This window comes from Oryx dammah, unplaced genomic scaffold (genome assembly GCF_014754425.2).
Source record: "Oryx dammah isolate SB20612 unplaced genomic scaffold, SCBI_Odam_1.1 HiC_scaffold_26, whole genome shotgun sequence".
NCBI classification, from domain to species: domain Eukaryota; kingdom Metazoa; phylum Chordata; class Mammalia; order Artiodactyla; family Bovidae; genus Oryx; species Oryx dammah.
Window position 1 is genome coordinate 97,849,973 of NW_024070210.1, and position 21,172 is coordinate 97,871,144.

Below are 21,172 nucleotides of genomic sequence, written 5' to 3' on the forward strand. Positions count from 1 at the left end.
CAAAAGTCTACAAGCAATAAATTCTGGAGAGGGTGTGGAGAAAAGGGAACGCCCTTACACTGTTGATGGGAATGCAAACTAGTACAGGCACTATGGAGAAGAGTGTGGAGATTCCCTAAAAAACTGGAAATAGAACTGCCTTATGACCCAGCAATCTCACTGCTGGGCATACATGCTGAGGAAACCAGAATTGAAAGAGACATGTGTACCCCAGTGTTCATTGCAGCACCATTGATAATAGCCAGGGCATGGAAGCAACCTAGATATCCATCAGTAGATGAATGGATAAGAAAGCTGTGGTACATATACACAATGGAGTATTACTCAGCCATTAAAAAGAATACATTTGAATCAGTTCTAATGAGGTGGATGAAACTGGAGCCGATTATACAGAGTGAAGTAAGCCAGAAAGAAAAACACCAATACAGTATCCAGTTCCAGTTCAGTCACTCAGTTGTGTCCGACTCTTTGCGACCCCATGAATCACAGCATGCCAGGCATCCCTGTCCATCACCATCTCCTGGAGTTCACTCAGACTCACATCCATCAAGTCCGTGATGCCATCCAGCCATCTCATCCTCGGTCGTCCCCTTCTCCTCCTGCCCCCAGTCCCTCCCAGCATCAGAGTCTTTTCCAATGAGTCAACTCTTCACATGAGGTGGCCAAAGTACTGGAGTTTCAGCTTTAGCATCATTCCTTCCAAAGAAATCTCAGGGTTGATCTCCTTCAGAATGGACTGGTTGGATCTCCCTGCAGTCCAAGGGACTCTCAAGAGTCTTCTCCAACACCACAGTTCAAAAGCATTAATTCTTCAGTGCTCAGCCTTCTTCACAGTCCAACTCTCACATCCATACATGACCACAGGAAAAACCATAGCCCTGACTAGACAGACCTTAGTCGGCAAAGTAATGTCTCTGCTTTTGAATATACTATCTAGGTTGGCCAATACAGTATACTAATGCATATATATATGGAATTTAGAAAGATGGTAATAATAACCTTGTATGCAAGACAGCAAAAGAGACACAGATGTATAGAACAGTCTTTTGGACTCTGTGGGAGAGGGAGAGGGTGGGATGATTTGGGAGAATGGCATCGAAACACGTGTAATATCATATAAGAAATGAATCACCAGTACAGGTTTGATGCATGATACAGGATGCTTGGGGCTGGTGCACTGGGATGACCCAGAGGGATGATACAGGGAGGGAGGTGGAAGGGGGGTTCAGGATGGGGAATACGTGTATGCCCATTGCGGATTCATGTTGATGTGTTGCAGAACCAATACAATATTGTAAACAATTAGCGTCCAATTTAAATAAATAAATTTAAATTAAAAAATAGAGGAAAACAATAGAATGAGAAAGGCTAGATATAACTTCAAGAAAATTAGAGATACCAAGGGAACGTTTCATGCAAAAATGGGGTCAATAAAGGACAGAAATGGTATGGACCTAACAGAAGCGGAAGATATTAAGAAGAGGTGGCAAGAATACACAGAAGAACTGCATGAAAAAGATCTTCACAACCCTGATAATCACGATGGTGTGATCAGTCACCTAGAGCCCGACATTCTGGAATGTGAAGTCAAGTGGGCCTTAGGAAGCATCTCTACGAACAAAGCTAGTGGAGGTGATGAAATTTCAGTTGAGCTATTTCAAATCCTGAAAGATGATGCTGTGACAGTGCTGCACTCAGTATGCCAGCAAGTTTGGAAAACTCAGCAGTGGCCACAGGACTGGAGAAGGTCGGTTTTCATTCCAGTCCCAAAGAAAGGCAATGCCAAAGAATGCTCAAACTACCACACAATTGCACTCATTTCACACGCTAGTAAAGTAATGCTTAAAATTCTCCAAGCCAGGCTTCAGCAATACGTGAACCGTGAACTTCCAGATGTTCAAGCTCATTTTAAAAAAGGCAGAGGAACCAAAGATCACATTGCCAACACGTGCTGGATCATCGAAAAAGCAAGAGAGTTCCAGAAAAACATCTGTTTCTGCTTTATTGACTATGCCAAAGCCTTTGACTGTGTGGATCACAATAAACTATGGAAAATTCTGAAAGAGATGGGAATACCAGACCACTTGACCTGCCTCTTGATATGTATGCAGGTCAGGAAGCAACAGTTAGTTAGAACTGGACATGGAACAACAGACTGGTTCCAAATAGGAAAAGGAGTATGTCAAGGCTGTATATTGTCACCCTGCTTATTTAACTTCTATGCAGAGTACATCATGAGAAACGCTGGGCTGGAGGAAGCACAAGTTGGAGTCAAGATTGCCAGAGGAAATATCAATAACCTCAGATATGCAGATGACACCACGCTTTATGGCAGAAAGTGAAGAGGAATTAAAAAGCCTCGTGATGAAATTGAAAGAGGAGAGTGAAAAAGTTGGCTTATAAAGCCAACGTTTTTTTGGCTCAACATTCAGAAAAATAAAATCATGGCATCCAGTCCCATCACTTCATGGAAGATAAATGGGGAATCAGTGAAACAGTGGCTGATTTTATTTTTCTGGGCTCCAAAATCACTGTAGATGGTGATTGCAGCCATGAAATTAACTGATGCTTACTCCTTGGAAGGAAAGATATGACCAACCTAGACAGCATATTCAAAAGCAGAGATATTACTTTGTCAACAAAGGTCCGTCTAGTAAAGGCTATTTTTTTTTCCAGTAGTCATGTATGGATGTGAGAGTTGGACTGTGAAGAAAGCTGAGTGCTGAAGAATTGATCCTTTTGAACTGTGGTGTTTGAGAAGACAGTTTAGAGTCCCTTGGACTGCAAGGAGATCCAAGCAGTCCATTCTGAAGGAGATCAACCCTGGGATTTCTTTGGAAGGAATGATGCTAAAGCTGAAACTACAATACTTTGGCCACCTCATGAGAAGACCTGACTCATTGGAAAAGACCATGATGCTGGGAAAGATTGAGGGCAGGAGGAGAAAGGGATGATAGAGGAAGATGGTTGGATGGCATCACCGACTCAATGGACATGGATTTGGGTGGACCCTGAGAGTTGGTGATGGACAGGGAGGCCTGGCGTGCTGCAGTTCATGGGGTCACAAAGAGTTGGACACGACTGAGTGACTGAACTGAACTGAACTAATTAAAGTTCAGTGTTAAAGTTAAGAAAAAGTAGACTTAAGTAGACAATACTAATTGAGCAGGAAAAAAATTGGGACTCCAGAAAATATGTAATAAAAAGCTCTTCATAGACTGGGAAGAAGTTTAGATAAGTAAGAAATCTATTTTACTCAATATATTTAGGAAATTTATGAATATGAGACTCAGCATTTTACCCTAGTCATGATTTTCAGAAACAAATGTAATGACAGAATTGTAGAATTTTCAATTTACCTACCAAACTACTAGGAAATTTTATTTTATATGATTCATAAAATCTTCACATCACTTTCCCAATGTTTATTTATTTTTCACTTGAGTTTCAATACAAACAAGTGATTTTCTTTTGTAGTCATTTCTTTTATCTTAAGCAATCAACTTGGTATTTTTCATTCTACCACTTTAGTTTTACATTAGTACTTTTCTGACAGCAAAGTCACAGATTGTTAAGAGAAACTACTAAACTAATTTTCCATATTAGAGCTATAACAAAAGAGAAAGTACTCTCATCAGTAAATTTTGCCTTTAAAAGCATGCATTCCCTTGAATACCTGGAATAGGGCTTATAAATGAGAAGTCCTTGTTCAGATTAAGCTGCATGCATCATATGTCAAAGTTAAAATAAACAATTGCAAATTACAAAGGCAGAATAAAGATATTCTGTCATTTTGGTACATGTAGTGGGGAAAGTATGAAAGCAAAAGAGATCATATATCAACAATATCACTGTTGTATAGTTATTGAACCTTCATAAGCAGGAATTCCCAAGTGATTACTCAGTGCTGAAGGTCTAGACTTATTACATAAAGTATCTATCAAAGCCAAGATGATGACGGATAAGCAACTTCTGTACGATTAATAGGTACAGGAGTACAAAACAAAGGAGTTTAAAAAGCCAATGGGTTTTATTGATAGAGTCAACCTTAACTCTCAACAAGGCAAAATACTCATTTAATCAGCAACCCAGTAAGCTGCTTAGAAAAATACTTCTCTGCCCCAGGTGAAAAACTAGCATGAGCTTGTAGATGATAGCACATTTAGCAAATTCATTTATGATGTTCAATGAGAAATATTTTCTGGATTAAAAAAATGATTTCTCGAAAGCAACTAAATCAACATTGTCCTTTAATGGAGGAACAGGGTTTTATCTCATCTAGAAAACCTCTTGAGTTCAGTTGAAAAAAGACACCGAAGCTGCTATAGATTAAATTAAGAATGAGCTGCATAGACAATGCTAATCCAAGTAATTCCTCCTGTTCGTTATTCTGTATGTATGTGTGTGTCTGTCTTAGGGCAGCCAGATTTAGCAAGTAGAAATACAGAACACCCAGTAAAACCTGAATTTCAGATAAAAACAGATAAAATTTATTATATGTAAAATTATCTGTTTATCTGAAATTCATATTTAACTAGGTTTCCTATACTTGTCTGGCAAACTAGCATGCCTATGTATGTATGTCTCTGTGTATGCAGTTGTCTTGTTATAACTACTGTTTTTTTAAACACAAGAATAGCTAATATTTACATAGATCATATCCTTAGAACTACAGAGTTTAGAGCAGGAAGATCCATAGACATAACGTAGTTTAATAATTTTATTCTATAATTAAACAAACTGAGATGCAAACAAATTAAATGATTTGTCAAGATCCCACAGCTAGTTAATATTCAGAGAAAGAATTAGAATACAGTTGTCCTGGATTCCATTTCTTTCTAACACTATATATTTTCTCTCTTAAGTCTGAACTACTAATTGGTTTTTCAGAAACAAATTTGGGCTAGACTGATGACTTCATTAAGACAGATACACCTATTTATGCATCATTTTTGTTTCTGCATAGGGGATAAAATATACACAAACATATAGATAGCTGCAAGGAGAGTTTCAAGGCAACACATCATATAGAAAGAACATCTGTTGCTGGAGGTGTCCCAGAATCCATGCCTCCTTTAAATATTAGCACCCAAAATTCATTTTAGGAAAGGACCCTAGCCCACTGAATACAGTCTTTTTTTTTTTTTTTAATTTATTTATTTATTTTTAATTTTTACTTTACAATTCTGTATTGCTTTTGGCATAGATTGACATGAATCCACCACAGGTGTACATGCGTTCCCAAACATGTAGAGCTATTGATTGGAACATCTTTCCCAGTCATTAAGTGAACATATGACCCACACAACAAGCTAAGCCAGTTGACAGTTTTCCTTCCCAGACCCCTGCTAGACTTCAGTTTTAATTTTGAGGCAAGTAGCCAAGGGATCCGAGAAGGCAATGGCACTCAACTCCATTACTCTTGCCTGGAAAATCCCATGGATGGAGAGGCCTGGTAGGCTGCAGTCCATGGGGTTGCTAGGAGTCTGACGCAACTGAGCGACTTCACTTTCACTTTTCACTTTCATGCATTGGAGAAGGAAATGGCAACCCACTCCAGTATTCTTGCCTGGAGAATCCCAGGGATGGGAGAGCCTGGTGGGCTGCCGTCTATGGGGTCGCACAGAGTCGGACACGACTGAAGCAACTTAGCAGCAGCAGCAGCAGCCAAAGAAATTCCCCCAACCCTACCCTACCCAGACAATGAGATGATTTCAGGTCATTTGTTACAGTGGAAATGATGAAGCAAGACAATGGAGCAGTTCTTACTTCCAAGACCTTTTAAAGCTAATTAGTTCCTTCTGTATAAAGCCAGGTTCTTCAGCTCTTTCATAGTCTTCCAAAAGTTACCTGTTTAGCTAATAGAAGTAGAATTGGCTTCTGGCTTCTATTGCTTTCAACCAAGGAACTGTGATTAACAATATATGCACATTTCAAAAAGAAATTGAATTGTAATGTTGATATGCAAAGAACTTTTAGCATTATGGCAATCCAATAACTGAGAGGTGCAAAAGAAAGAATACTGAGTCACTGAAAAATTTAAATATATTATATTTTGTATATTTTATTTGAATGATTTTAAAATTAATCTAAAATGTTCAGTTGCAAAAAGTCAAAATCAAACTGTTATGTAGATTATTAATAAACTTTCAAAAATTTAAATGTAAAAATTTGAACTATAAAGATTAGAGAACAAACATAGGAGAAAATTGTTTTTACCCTGAGTTAGAACAGAATTTCTTGAAAAGTCACAAAAAGCGTGAACCATGCAAAGAAAATAGTGATAAACTGGTCCTCATCAATACTGTAAATTTTGCTCTTTAAAAGATACTGTTCAGGAAGTGGAAAGACAAGCCACAAACTGCAGATTGGGAGTAAAGATTTGTAAAAAAGTATATATACATATAAATAAATAAATATATGTGTGTGTGTGTGTATATATATATATATATATATAAATGTGTGTGTGTGTGTGTATTAGCCCATGCACTCAGTCGCTAAGTGCTATTTGTGATCCCAAGGGCTGTAGTCCACCAGGTTCCTTTGTCCATAGGATTTTCCAGGCAAGAATACTGTAGTGGGTTGCTATTTCCTCTTCCAGGGGACCTTCTGTACCCAGGGATCAAACTTGTGTCTAATGTGTCTCCTGCATTGGTAGGCAGATACTTATGGAACAACGGACTGGTTACAAATAGGAAAAGGAGTACATCAAGGCTGTATATTGTCACCCTGTTTACTTAACTTATATGCAGAGTACATCATGAGAAACACTGGGCTGGAAGAAGTACAAGCTGGAATCAAGATTGCCCAGAGAAATATCAATAACCTCAAATATGCAGATGACACCACCCTTATGGCAGAAATGGAAGAGGAACTAAAAAGCTTCTTGATGAAAGTGAAAGAGAGTGAAAAAGTTGGCTTAAAGCTCACATTCAGAAAATGAAAATCATGGCATCTGGTCCCATCACTTCATGGGAAATAGATGGGGAAACAGTGGAAACAGGGAAATAGATGGGGAAACAGTGGAAACAGTGTCAGACTTTATTTTGGGGGGGCTCCCAAACCACTGCAGATGGTGACTGCAGCCATGAAGTTAAAAGATGCTTACTCCTTGGAAGAAAAGTTATTACCAACCTAGATAGCATATTCAAAAGCAGAGACATTACTTTGCCAACAAAGGTCCGTCTAGTCAAGGCTATGGTTTTTCCTGTGGTCATGTATGGATGTGAGAGTTGGACTGTGAAGAAGGCTGGGCGCCGAAGAATTGATGCTTTTGAACTGTGGTGTTGGAGAAGACTCTTGAGAGTCCCTTGGACTGCAAGGAGATCCAACCAGTTCATCCTAAAGGAGATCAATCCTGAATATTCATTGGAAAGACTGATGTTGAAGCTGAAACTCCAATACTTTGGCCACCTCATGCAAAGAGTTGACTCATTGGAAAAGACTCTGATGCTGGGAGGGATTGGAGGCAGGAGGAGAAGGGGACAATAGAGGATGAGATGGCTGGATGGCATCACTGACTCGATGGACATGGGTTTGAGTAAACTCTGGGAGTTGGTGATGGATAGGGAGGCCAGGCATGCTGTGATTTATTGGGTCACAAAGAGTCGGACATGACTGAGCGACTGAACTGAACTGAAAAAATAGATTTAAGGGACCATATCTTATAGACAGAGTGTCTGATGAACTATGGATGGAGGTATGTGACATTGTACAGGAGACACGAATCAAGACCATTCCCAAGAAAAAGAAATGCAAAAAAGCAAAATGGCTGCCTGAGGAGGCCTTACAAATAGCTATGATAAGAAGGGAAGGAAAAAGCAAAGGAGAAAAGGAAAGATATACCCATTTGAATGCAGAGTTCCAAAGAATAGTAAAGAGAGATAAGAAAGTCTTCTTCAGTGATCAATGCAAAGAAATAGAGGAAAACAATAGAATGGGAAAGTCTAGAGATTTCTTCAAGAATATTAGAGATACCAAGGGAACATTTCATGCAAAAAAATGGGGTCAATAAAGGACAGAAATGGTATGGACCTAACAGAAGCAGAAGATATTAAGAAGAGGTTGCAAGAATACACAGAAGAACTGCACAAAAAAAGATCTTCACGACCCAGATAATCACAATGGTGTGATCACTCACCTAGAGCTAGATATCCTGGAATATGAAGTCAAGTGGGCCTTAGAAATCATCACTACAAACAAAGTTAGTGGAGGTGATGGAATTCCAGTTGAGCTATTTCAAATCCTGAAAGATGATGCTGTGAAAGTGCTGCACTCAATATGCCAACAAATTTGGAAAACTCAGCAGTGGCCTCAGGACTGGAAAAGTCAGTTTTCACTTCATTCCCAAAGAAAGACAATGCCAAAGAATGCTCAAACTACCACACAATTGCACTCATTTCACACGCTGGTAAAGTAATGCTCAAAATTCTCCAAGCCAGGCTTCAGCAATACATGAACCATGAACTTCCAGATGTTCAAGCTGGTTTTAGAAAAGACAGAGGAACCAGAGATCACATTGCCAACATTTGCTGGATCACTGAAAAAGCAAGAGAGTTCCAGAAAAACATCTATTTCTGCTTTATTGACTATGCCAAAGCCTTTGACTGTGTGGATCAAAATAAACTGTGGAAAATTCTGAAAGAGATGGTAATACCAGACCATCTGACCTGCCTCTTGAGAAACCTGTATGCAGGTCAGGAAGCAACAGTTAGAACTGTCCAGTTAGAACTGGACATGGAACAACAGACTGGTTCCAAATAGGAAAAGGAGTACGTCAAGGCTGTATATTTTCACCTTGCTTATTTAACTTATATGCAGAGTAAGTATGTCATGAGAAATGCTGGGCTGGAGGAAGCACAAGCTGGAATCAAGATTGCTGGGAGAAATATCAATAACCTCCGATATACAGATGACACCACTCTTATGGCAGAAAGTGAAGAGGAACTAAAGAGCCTCTTGATGAAAGTGAAAGAGGAGAGTGGAAAAGTTGGCTTAAAGCTCAACATTCAGAAAACTGAGATCATGGCCTCTGGTCCCATCACTTCATGGCAAATAGATGGGGAAAGAGTGGAAACAGTGGCTGACTTTATTTTTCTGGCCTCCAAGATTGCTGCAGATGGTGATTGCAGCCTTGATATTAAAATACACTTACTCCTTGGAAGGAAAGTTATGACCAGCCTAGACAGGGTATTAAAAAGCAGAGACATTACTTTGCCAACAAAGGTCCGTCTAGTCAAGGCAATGGTTTTTTTCAGTAGTCATGTATGGATGTGAGAGTTAGACTATAAAGAAAGCTGAGCACCAAAAAATTGATGACTTTGAACTGTGGTGTTGGAGAAGACTCTTGGGAGTCCCTTGGACTGCAAGGAGATCCAACCAGTCCATCCTAAAGGAGATCAGTCCTGGGTGTTCATTGGAAGGACTGATGCTGAGGCTGAAACTCCAATATTTTGGCCACTGTCCGGAGCCAGCGTGAGGAATCTCGCCCGTGGCAAAGGCCATGAGGAAGGAGGCCTGACACACGCCAAGGCGGGATCAGGCCTCTGGGGTCCCCCGGACATTCTCGAGCATCTACCCCCAAAACCAGAGTCTGCCTACCTTACTGCATTATGCTTTCAGCTACACTTCAGACATTACAGGGGGCTATCCCCCACCACCTCTCTCTAAAAAGGAGCTAACTTAGAGCTCCAGTTAATAAATCTCCTGGGCGTGACAAGAGTGTTTCAATCCACAAGCTCCTCTGATGGCGCTCTAGCCTGCTGACTGGTTTATCCGGCCACATGTGATTGTTCAGAGCCTCCCAACCATGAGAGGCACGAGATGCCATCAACTTTCCAAATACAGATTCTTTTGAGAAGTTAGAAAATTATTAGTATAGTATTAGCGAGTTACTTAGAAATTATACCAGTGGAGGGATTCATTGTTGAGCCAATATTTGCTGCTAAGCCTCCATATCCCTTGCCCCTTATACACACTAATTGATATAACTAGCGTATAGGAGAAATAAGTATTAACCTTGATATTAATTACGTTAGACCTTAGGCTAAGTAAATTCTTTTCTTGATTATAGCCCACTGCACCTTTGCCCTGTAGGAATGCAACTTTATCTTCGGAGGGTGGTGCCTGACCTAAGAAGAATCACCTTTGGAGAAAATAAGTTTTCTGGTTGACTAATCATCATCAGAAAGGGTCATAAAATGTTAGCAGGCCTCTTGGCCAGAAGACGATGTAAATCACCTGAGAAATTTGTAAATCGGAAGGAATGCAGAAAGAAAGCGTGGTTTCAATAAGGGTCAGGACTGCTGACCCTGCATGACTTTGTATTTTCCATTTATCTCTATGTATAACTCAAAGTATAAAAGCAGACCTGGAAAATAAAGAAATGGACCAGTTCCTGGAAAGACTGGTTTTCCCCGTGTCATCTTTTCTTGTTTGCTTCTTTTCTGGCTGAATTCCCATCTGGAGGGCTGAGGCTCGCCGAGCCTACTAATTTTGACTGGGCTTCTAAGATCAGAACAGGGAGGCACTTTGTGTCTCCGCTCCTTCAGGAGACCAGGAAGACGCCTGTGTCCTACGTAGGCGGTGCAAACCCTTTGCCTCGGGGTTTTATTGGTTCTCTGCGTAAACCAAGTTATTCAACCTCTTTTCTCCACTACACTATTATTTTCTAATCTCTCTCCATATCTTTAATTAAACAATTTTCCTCTAGACGCCGACTCCGTCCCTGCTTTGAATTACCCTGGATCCACCAGGGCTGGACCCCGACAGGCCACCTCATGCGAAGAGCTGACTCATTTGAAAAGATCATGATGCTGGGAAAGATTGAAGGCAGGAGGAGAAGGGGACGATAGAGGATGAGATGGTTGTATGGCATCACCAACTCAATGGACATGGGTTTGGGTGGACTCTGGGAGCTGGTGATAGACAGGGAGGCCTGGCATGCTGTGGTTCATGGGGTTGCAAAGAGTCAGACACGACTGAGCTACGGAACTGAACTGAAGATGGTAAAGAATCTGCCTGCAATGCAGGAGAACTGGGTTTGATTCCTGGGTAGGGAAGATCCCCTGGAAGAGGGCATGATAACCCACTCCAGTATTCTTGGCCTGGAGAATCTCCATGGATAGAGGAGCCCAGAGCTGGACATAACTGAAGTGACTAAGCAGCATATATATATTTAAAACTTGTAGCCAGTATATTTAGGAAAAACTCTCAAAACTCTAGAAAAATAACAAAAGTGAGAAAAGATTTGAATAGACAGTTTACCAAAGAAGATACGCATATGAAAATATGTTCAATATCACTAATTATTAGAGAAATGCAAACTAAAAACACAGTGGAAAAAAATTTCACAACCAAAAGGAACCTAAGGATTTATGACAACTAAATATAATTTGTTATTCTACACAGCATCCTAGAATCTGGGAAAGAGTCTAGGAAAATCTAAATAAAGGGATAATAAATAAATCTAAATAAGGAAATCTACATAAAGTATGGACTTTGGTTAATGATAATATATTCAATATAGATTCATTATTGTAGTAAATGCGCTATACTAGTGTAAGAGATTACTAATAGGACAAACTGGATGTACAATATATGGAAACTTCCTGTATTTCAGTAAATCAAAATTTTTTAGTCAATCAAAAGGTGTTCTAAAAAATTAAGCTTATTAAATACACACACACAACTATTAGAATGGTTAAAATTAAAAGAATGACTATACAAGTTTTGATGAAGACATTGAGTTATTAGCACTTTTATATACTACTGGCAGGTATGTAAAATAGACAACTTTGTAAAAGAGTTTGAAAAAACAGATATCTAACTTTAAAATATAAACCTGTATCCAGAATATATTTTTAAAAACTCTTACAATGCATCAGTAAAAAGACAACAACTGAAAAAGGAACAGAAGATCTGAACAAATGCTTAACCAAAGCAAGTATACAAAGGCCAATAAGTAATGAAAATTAATGAACAGCATTACCCATTAGGAAAACACAAATTAATAACCATAACAAAATATCACTATACCACTAAAATGGCTAAATTTTTAAAAGAACTATGATGCCAATTACTGGTAAGGGTGCAGAGCAACTAGAATTCTTATCTACTGTTGGTAAAAGTACAAAATAGGATAATAGTATAATCTATATGGAAAAGAGATTGCTAATTTCACATGAGGACGAATATACATTTACCATATGAGTCAACAATTCCTCTTGTGGGTATTTATCCAAGAGAAATGAAAACATATGTTCATACAGAGACTTCTATGTCTTCTATGCTTACAGCAGCTTGGTTCTAACAGTTGGAATCTAGAAACAATCCAAATGTGTAACAACAAATAAATGATTTGAATGGATAAGCAAACTGTAGTATACCATACAATGGAATTTTTCTCGGAAATAAAAGGATGAAATATTGATAAAATGCAAATGAATCTAAAGACTATTATGCTAAGTAAAAGAAGCTAGACAGTAAAAGTGATATACTATATGCTTTCTCTATGTGACATTCTGGAAAAACCAAAACCATAGGGATGGAAATCATACCAACGATTATCAGAGGCTGAAGGACAGGAGAGGAGACTGACTGCAAAGGGGTCACTTTTTGTGTCGATGAAAACTTTACATATTTTGATTATGGTGGTGGTTATACATTTGACAAAAGTCACCAAACCAGTCAAATGAGAAGAACAAATTTTATTTTATGTGAAGAATACCACTAAATACCTTTTAAAAATTGAGGCAAAGAGAAATTTTTTAAAAAACACAGTTCCCAGAGAGATATTAAAAGGAGTCTGATATATGTCAATGCAGACATAAAGGCTTTCCCAAGGTACTAAAACTGAATGATTAGTGGTAAAGGAGAGAAGAGATTATGTACACAGAGTGTTTGAAGTAGAGAGTGAAGTACATACAGAGGATTGATGGTAGCAAGAAATACGGTACACCCTGATCTGGGAAAATGACAGTAAGCTACAGTGGCTAGGCACAGAACGCAGTGCCCAAAGACATGAACAAAATTTCACAGCATCAGGTGTAATAGAGGGGCCACAGGTTTCCAGCTTACTGAATGGAATGGATAAGGTACATCTAACAAGGGAAAGCAGCTTTGCAAGAGAAGATCACGAGGTTGTTCTTACATATGTGGGATAAAAGTTTTCCTCCAGGTGCTACAAATATGACAAGTAAGGCAATTGGAGAGTTGAGGTTAAACCATATAAAAATACTAATATTCAACCACTGTGACCTATAAAAGGTAACTCCTATGTTTGGATCTAGTAAGTTCCTAGAGCTCCTATCCAGCCAAGAGTGATGCCATTGCCTTCAGTTTTATTTTTTTGTTTGTTTCTGTTTTTTTTTAAAAGCAAACACTGACTATTCTTCAAGCAAAATTATTATAGCAACTACACTTTTTAATGTAGAACCAGTAACAAAGAATATGTAAGTTTCAAAGTTGCATACAATGTGAAATATACTTATGCATCATATATTTTTGGCAGTAGTTATTAATCATTTTATTTCAAAACAAATTAAAGTAATTATGATTCACCTCAGAAGCTGATATAAATAACTAAAGGCTTTTGGAAAAGAACCACCATTGGATGTTTGTTGAAAAATAAATTATTCAAGTATGGCTCACAAGTGCTCCTCACAGTTAACTGATATGTAAGTTTCAAAGTTGCACATGATGTGAAATATACTTGCATATCAGTTAACTTACATATCAGTTAACTCCTTCTATAAGTCAAACTTCAGATTCCAAAGACTCAAATATGCTATAAAATTCCTTCTGTTGTAATATTTGTGCAAAATTTTACCAATTACTATTCAACTGTAAGTAAGCAAATGCAATCTAATCACCAACTGTAACAGGAATAGGTTTCAGGAGATAACTAATAGGTTCCCAATCAATATGAAAGAATATGAAAAAGAATATATATATATATAATATATATACACACATATACTATATGTTGTCATACATATGCACGTATGTATACATAAGTGTGCACATATATGTTGTCATACATATATATATGTACACATAAGTGTGTGTGTGTGTGTGTGTGTGTGTAGGGCTTCCCAGGTGGCATTAGTGGTAAAGAACCTGCCTGACTGTGCAGTTGATGTAAGAGACTCAGGTTTGATCTCTGAGTCAGGAAGATTCCTTGGAGGAGAGTATGGCAACCCACTCCAGTATTCTTGCTTGGAGAATCCCTTGAACAGAGGAGCCTCATCGGTTACAGTGCATAGGGTCACATAGAGTCAGACATGACTGAAGCGACTTAGCATGCACACACACAAAAGCACAAATATATATGACTGAACTGAACTGATAATTGATGTACAATGCTGTGTTAATTTCTGCTATTCAGCAAAGTGATTCAGTTCAGTTGGTCAGTCGTATTCAACTCTGTGACCCCATGGACTGCAACATGCCAGACTTCCCTATCCATCACCGACACCTGGAGGATGCTCAAACATATATCCATCAAGTCAGTGATGCTATCCAATCATCTCATCCTCTGTCGCCCCCTTCTCCTCCTGCCTTCAATCTTTCCCAGTATCAGGGTCTTTTCTAATGTGTTAGCTCTTCGCATCAGGTGGCCAAAATATTGGAGCTTCAGCATCAGTCCTTCTAATGAATATTTAGGACTGATTTCCTTTAGGATGGGCTGGTTGGATCTCCTTTCTGTCCCAGGGACTCTCAAGAGTCTTCTCCAACATCACAGTTCAAAAGCATCAATTCTTCAATGTTCAGCTTTCTTTTTGGTCCAACTCTTAGATCCATCCATGACTAGTGGAAAAACCATAGCTTTGACTCTATGGATCTTTGTCAGCAAAGTAATGTCTTTGCTTTTTAATATGCTGTCTAGGTTGGTCATAATCTTTCTTCCAAAGAGTCTTTTAATTTCATGGCTGCAGTCACCATCTGCAATGATTTTGGAGCCCAAGAAAATGAAGCCTGTCACTGTTTCCATTGTTTCCCCATCTATTTGCCATGAAGGGATGTGACCAGATGCCATGATCTTTGTTTTTTGAATGCTGAGTTTTCAGCCAGCTTTTTCACGTTCCTCTTTCACTTTCATCAAGAGACTCTTTCATTCCTCTTCACTTTCTGCCATAAGGGTGGTGTCATCTGCATATCTGAGGTATTGACATCAACTCTACTTCAGTTAAAAGAAAAACAATGGAAGAATAGGAAGATCCTGAGTGTACCTTCTGCCATGGACACACCAAACTACAACTACACATAGAACAACTATATCTGTGAGTGATTGCATGTGTGTATGCCCAGTTGCTCGGTTGTGTCCGACTCTTTGCAACCCTGTGGACAGTAGCCTGCCACACTCCTCTGTCCATGGGATTCTCCAGGCAAGAATACTGGAGTAGGTTGCCATTTCCTACTCCAGAGGATCTTCCCGAAACAGGGATTGAACCCACATCCTCTGCATCTCATGCACTGGCAGGTGGATTCTTTTCCACTGAGCCACCTAGGAAGCCCAAATGACCGGGAGACTACCAAAATAGTTCTACAACTAAGGATATAAAGAAAAGGCTATATCAAGATGGGTAGGACCAGGCAGAGATGTGGTATAGTTTGAACTGACACCCGTGGTGTGGGGACCCATACACTAGCAGGATATCACAACCTTGGAGGTCCCCACTGAGGAGTGAGGAGTCTGAGCCCCATGTCAGGCTCCCAGCTTAGGGTACCTGCACCAGGAAGATGAGCCCCCACAATGTCTGGCTATGAAAATTAGCAGAGCTTACATCCAGGAAAGCTGGATGTAACCCATCCAGTTGGGTTAACCCAGGTTTAACCCATCCACCTGGGCTAACCCCTCCAAAGCAACCTCCACCTAGCCCCACTCAACAGAGCATCTCAGCCAGCACCAAGGTTCCTCCAAACTTGCTCTGCCCGACCCAGCAGGTGGTCCTGACCAGCACTGCCTCTAAAACAGCTTTCACTTCTGGGGCCCAGCTTTGCACTCCAGCAAGGCCACTACAACAGCTGCAGCCAGGCATCACAGCCACTCACACGGAGGAGCGGCCCTGTACATCCCTGCACCTGCAGTAGACTTGGCCAGGCCTCCTAGCTAGCCAGACTGAGGACAAGTCCTGCCCACCAGGACACCCACCACAGTCGCATGCAAGCTTCAAAGCCAGCCGACCTGGGAGCCGATCAAGTCTACCAGCAGCAATCAGGGTCCAGCCATAACAGGTGTGTGCAGGCAGCCCACACAGAGTAGACCCCTAACATTAATTGGAAATGATATGTACACCCTCCAGTTCACTGCAGTATATTTAAAATAGCCAAGATACAGAAGCAACCCAAGTGTCCACAGATGGATGAATGGATAAAGAGTATGTGGTTACATTATACAATGGAATATCTACTCAGTCATAAAAAGCAATGAAATCTTTCCAACAGCAATAGCATGGGTGGACTTATAGAGGGCATTATGTTAAGTGAAATAAAAGCCAGAGAAAGACAAATACCATGTGATCTCACTAATATGTGAAATCTAAAATACAGAACAAACAAAACAGAAAAAGACTCACAGAATAACTGGTGGTTGCAGAAGAGGCAGTCTGAGGACTTGGGTGAAATAGGTGGAGCGTAAGAGATATAAACCTACAGTTATAAAATAAATAGGTCATGGGGATCTAATGTAAAGTAAAGGAATACAGTCAGTAATATTCTAATAACTTTGTATGGTGACAGATGGTTACTAAACTGATTGTGGTGGTCATTTGTATTGTATATAAATGTTGTCTCATAGTTACACACCTGAAACTAATATGGTATTATGTGTAAACTATGATGTGAAGTGGCTCAGTCGTGTCTGACCCTTTGTGACCCATGGACTGTAGCCTACCAGGCTCCTCCATCCATGGGATTTTCCAGGCAAGAATACTGGAGTGAGTTGCCATTTCCTTCTCCAGGGGAACTTCCCAACCCAGGGATTGAACCTGGGTCTCCCACATTGTAGGCAGATGCTTTACCACCTGAGCCACAAGGGAAGCCTCTATAAACTATACTTCAATTAAAAGCAAAAAAGAGAGACTATTAATAAAGGGAAACACAAATGCATTAAATCAGAAGCATGATGTTTGATCTGTAAATATGCCATTTTCATTATACAAAGATGAGAAATACATCACAAGTCACATCTGAAAACTCAGATTCATTTTTGACTTGTAATATTTTGTCTCTCTCCATCTCCCACAGCTACTGTGCTTCAAATTATTGCAGAGTTAAAACTGTCTAAAGGTGACAATCTATAAAAACTAGTGAAGCCTGCAAATTTCATTTGAGTCTTACCTGAGATTATTTATCTTCTATGTCATTAGAAACTATTTTTATATTATATTAGGGAAGACTTTCAGAGAAGGCAATGGCAACCCACTCCGGTACTCTTGCCTGGCAGATCCCATGGACAGAGGAGCCTGGGAGGCTGCAGTCCATGGGGTCACTAGGAGTCAGACACGACTGAGCAACTTCACTTTCAGTTTTCACTTTCAGGCATTGGAGAAGGAAATAGCAACCCACTCCAGTGCTCTTGCCTGGAGAATCCCAGGGATGGGGAAGCCTGGTGGGCTGCCGTCTCTGGGGTGGCACAGAGTTGGACACGACTGAAGTGACTTAGCAGCAGCAGCAGCAGCAGCAGCAGCAGGGAAGACTTTTGAATTTCTTTGAGAGATAAGTTTTCAATCTGCTATTCTGTAAGTAACAAGAGAAGTATTAAACCAAAGAGGTAGCAGTATTATATAATTTAGCTCTAATTCTTTTGCTATTATGGTGAGCAATTATACATTTCAAATAGAACAAAACTGGAAATCTGGTTATCTGGGTTCTGTCTGCCCAGAGTGGCTTTATGTATTAGTATTTTTCATACCTCTAATAAACTAGTTAACTAAAGGTTATCTAATAATTAAATTTCCTTACATTTCAGAAACTCTATGACATTCTGAAAGTCTGCAAAAATGTGAAAATACAAACTTGAAATGATTCTATTAGTACTGCTTTTCTGTAACTTTTCCACCAAAGTGACTCCAATGGTGAATATCAAGTTCTCCATAACTACCTCATTGGTTGGTCTTGGGTGTAGCCTGAGGCAGCTACATGAAGCAGGATTTTTAAAAAATTTCTAGATTTATCTTTAAATCCACTCCACATTGCATTTCAAAATATATCTAAGTTACCCTTAATATAAAATAGTGTGTTTTATAAAACTTAAGGCACAATTCACACTCTAGCAAGGTATATTATGTTTATTGAATGACACAATATACCCCACAGACCGCCTTATAATCCATATCCTGTTTTGAGAAATAAATACCACCAGCAGAAAAAAAGTTCTCTATGCCAAGGCTGACACTTCAAATGTTAAGAAGCTGAGCAGGAAACACAATGAGTGATTCAGGGCAGTAGTGTAGTAGACTGTGGTGGGCAACATGACAATCTCTGGATAACCTGAAACAACAGTTGCTACTCAAATTCAGTTAGTCTGTTGCCCAGGGTGGCCAAATATTCTGATTCATCAAGCAGGTGAAAGGAGAATTTTATACAAAATTCGTCCTCTTTGTAAAACATAATGCATACAAAATAAAACAGGTTAGGTGGCCAGATTCGGGTCAAATTTTTCTGGTTTTGAGTGCTCAGTTCTAAAGTCTGCTTCAGAAAATGAGCTCAGTTGCACAAGAGAGTGTGTCTCCATGGGGAATAAAGTAGGAAACATTTTCAGTGGGTCAGAGTGAAGGCTATGGACTTCTGAGGGCAACAGGGAAGTTTCTTGCTTTCAGTTAGATCATTAGAAGCTAAAAAGGCATCAAATTTTCACAGTCATCATGAGTAGCTTAGCCTGGAGGCAGAAGGCTAGATCATACAGACTCTAGAGACTGACTTCCAGGTTGATGGGAAAGTTATGTCTGCATTTTACCTTGGAATAATAACAACATATTTGAAAATCAGGTCAAAAAGCTATGGCATGTAAATGAAATCCATTTAGAGCATAGGAGTATTACATATACCAAGCTATGGTACCTATGGCAAATGATGATATGGGGACTTCAACTTTTTCAACGATGTGAGAAAGAAAGCAGAGGAGCAATCATAGACATTCAGAAGCTGCTCTGGTACCCACAGCTAGTCTATAATATGGATTCACTGAATATTAACAATCTCAAAATCTCATAATCCTCAGACAAGATTACTCTAAGAAGCTTGAGTACTGAAGAATTGATGCTTTTGAAATGTGGTGCTGGAGAAAACTCCTAAGAGTCCTTTGGACAGCAAAGACATCAAACCAGTCAATCCTAAAAGAAACCAACCCTGAATACTCATTGGAAGGACTGATGCTAAAGCTGAAGCTCCAATACTTTGGCCACCTGATGCGAAGAACTGACTCATTAGAAAAGACCCTGAGGCTGGGAAAGATTGAAGGCAAAAGGAGAAGAAGGCAGCAGAGGATGAGTTGGTTGGATAGCATCACCGATTCAATGGATTTGAACTTGGGAAAACTTTAGGAGATAGTGAGGGACAGGGAGGCAGAAAGCAGAAACAAAAATCAAGGTCACTTTGGCCACCTGATGGGAAGAGCTGACTCAGTGAAAAGACCCTGATGCTGGGCAAAATTAAGTGTCACCCATAAAATGTCAAACACCTCCATTTCTTGGTTAAGATGAGTGATGGCTACTTTACTAGTCAGATCTCTGTGCTCATTTTATTTCCCTCTCCCCACAGGTAAGATTTAGATACCCATAGAATTGTCTCTGCTTTCTGACAGCCAGCTTAGAGAAAAGCCCAGCTTCCTTAGACCCTCTTCCAAACCTTTTCATAAAGATGCTCTTTCTAATATCCAAGGTAGGCTTCAACAGTACATTAACTGAGAACATCCAGATGTTCAAGAAGGATTTAGAAAAGGCAGAGGAACCAGAGACCAAATTGCCAATATCCATCAGATCATAGAGAAAGCACAGGAATTCCGGAACATCTACTTCTGTTTCACTGACTATGCCAAATCCTTTGACTGTGTGGATCACAACAAACTGGAAAATTCTCCAAGAGATGGGAATACCAGACCACCCTACCTTCCTCCTGAGAAACCTGTATACTGGTCAAGAAGCAACAGTTAGAACCTGACATGGAACAACAGACTGGCTCAAAATTGGGAAAGGAGTACGTCAAGCTGTATATTGTCACCCTGCTTATTTAAATTATGCAGAATATGCAAAATGCCAGGCTGGATGAAGCACAAGCTGGAATCAAGATTGCCAGGAGAAATATCAATAACCTCAGATATGCAGATGACACCACCCTTATGGTGTCAGAACGCTTCAGAAAGCAAAGAAGAACTAAAGAGCCTCTTGATGAGGGTGAAAGAGGAGAGTGAAAAAGCTGGCTGGAAAATCAACTTTCAAAAAGCTAAGATCATGGCATCCGGTTCCATCACTTCATGGTAAATAGATGGGGAAACAATGGAAACAGTGACAGACTTTATTTTCTTGGGCTCCAAAATCCCTGCAGATGGTGACTGCAGCCATGATACCAAAAGACACTTGTTCCTTGGGGGGGAAAAGCTATGACAAACCTATATAGCATATTAAAAAGCAGAGACATTACTTTGCCGACAAAGGTCTGTCTTGTCAAAGCTATGGTTCTTGTCGTGTGCGGATGTGAGACTTGGATCATAAAGAAGGCTGAGCACTGAAGAATTGATGTTTTTGAACTGTGGTGTTGGAGAAGACTCTTGAGAGTCCCTTGGACTGCAAGAAGATCCAACCAGTCCATCCTAAAGCAGATAAATCCTGAATATTCATTGGAAAGACTGATGTTGAAGCTGAAACTCCAATACTTTGGCCACCTGATGTGAAGAGCTGACTCACTGGAAAAGACCCTGATGCTGGGAAAGACTGAAGGCAGGAGGAGAAGGGGACGACAGAGGATGAGATGGTTGGATGGCATCACTGACTTGATGGACATGAGTTTGAGCAAGCTCCGGGAGTTGGTGATGGACAGGGAAGCCTGTGGTGCTGCAGTGCACGGGGTTGCAAAGTGTCAGATATGACTGAGCGACTGAACAACAATATCCTCTTAATAAGACACCAATAGTTCTCTGTGGTGACTGCTCTCCATTGTCACAATGGGGAATGAA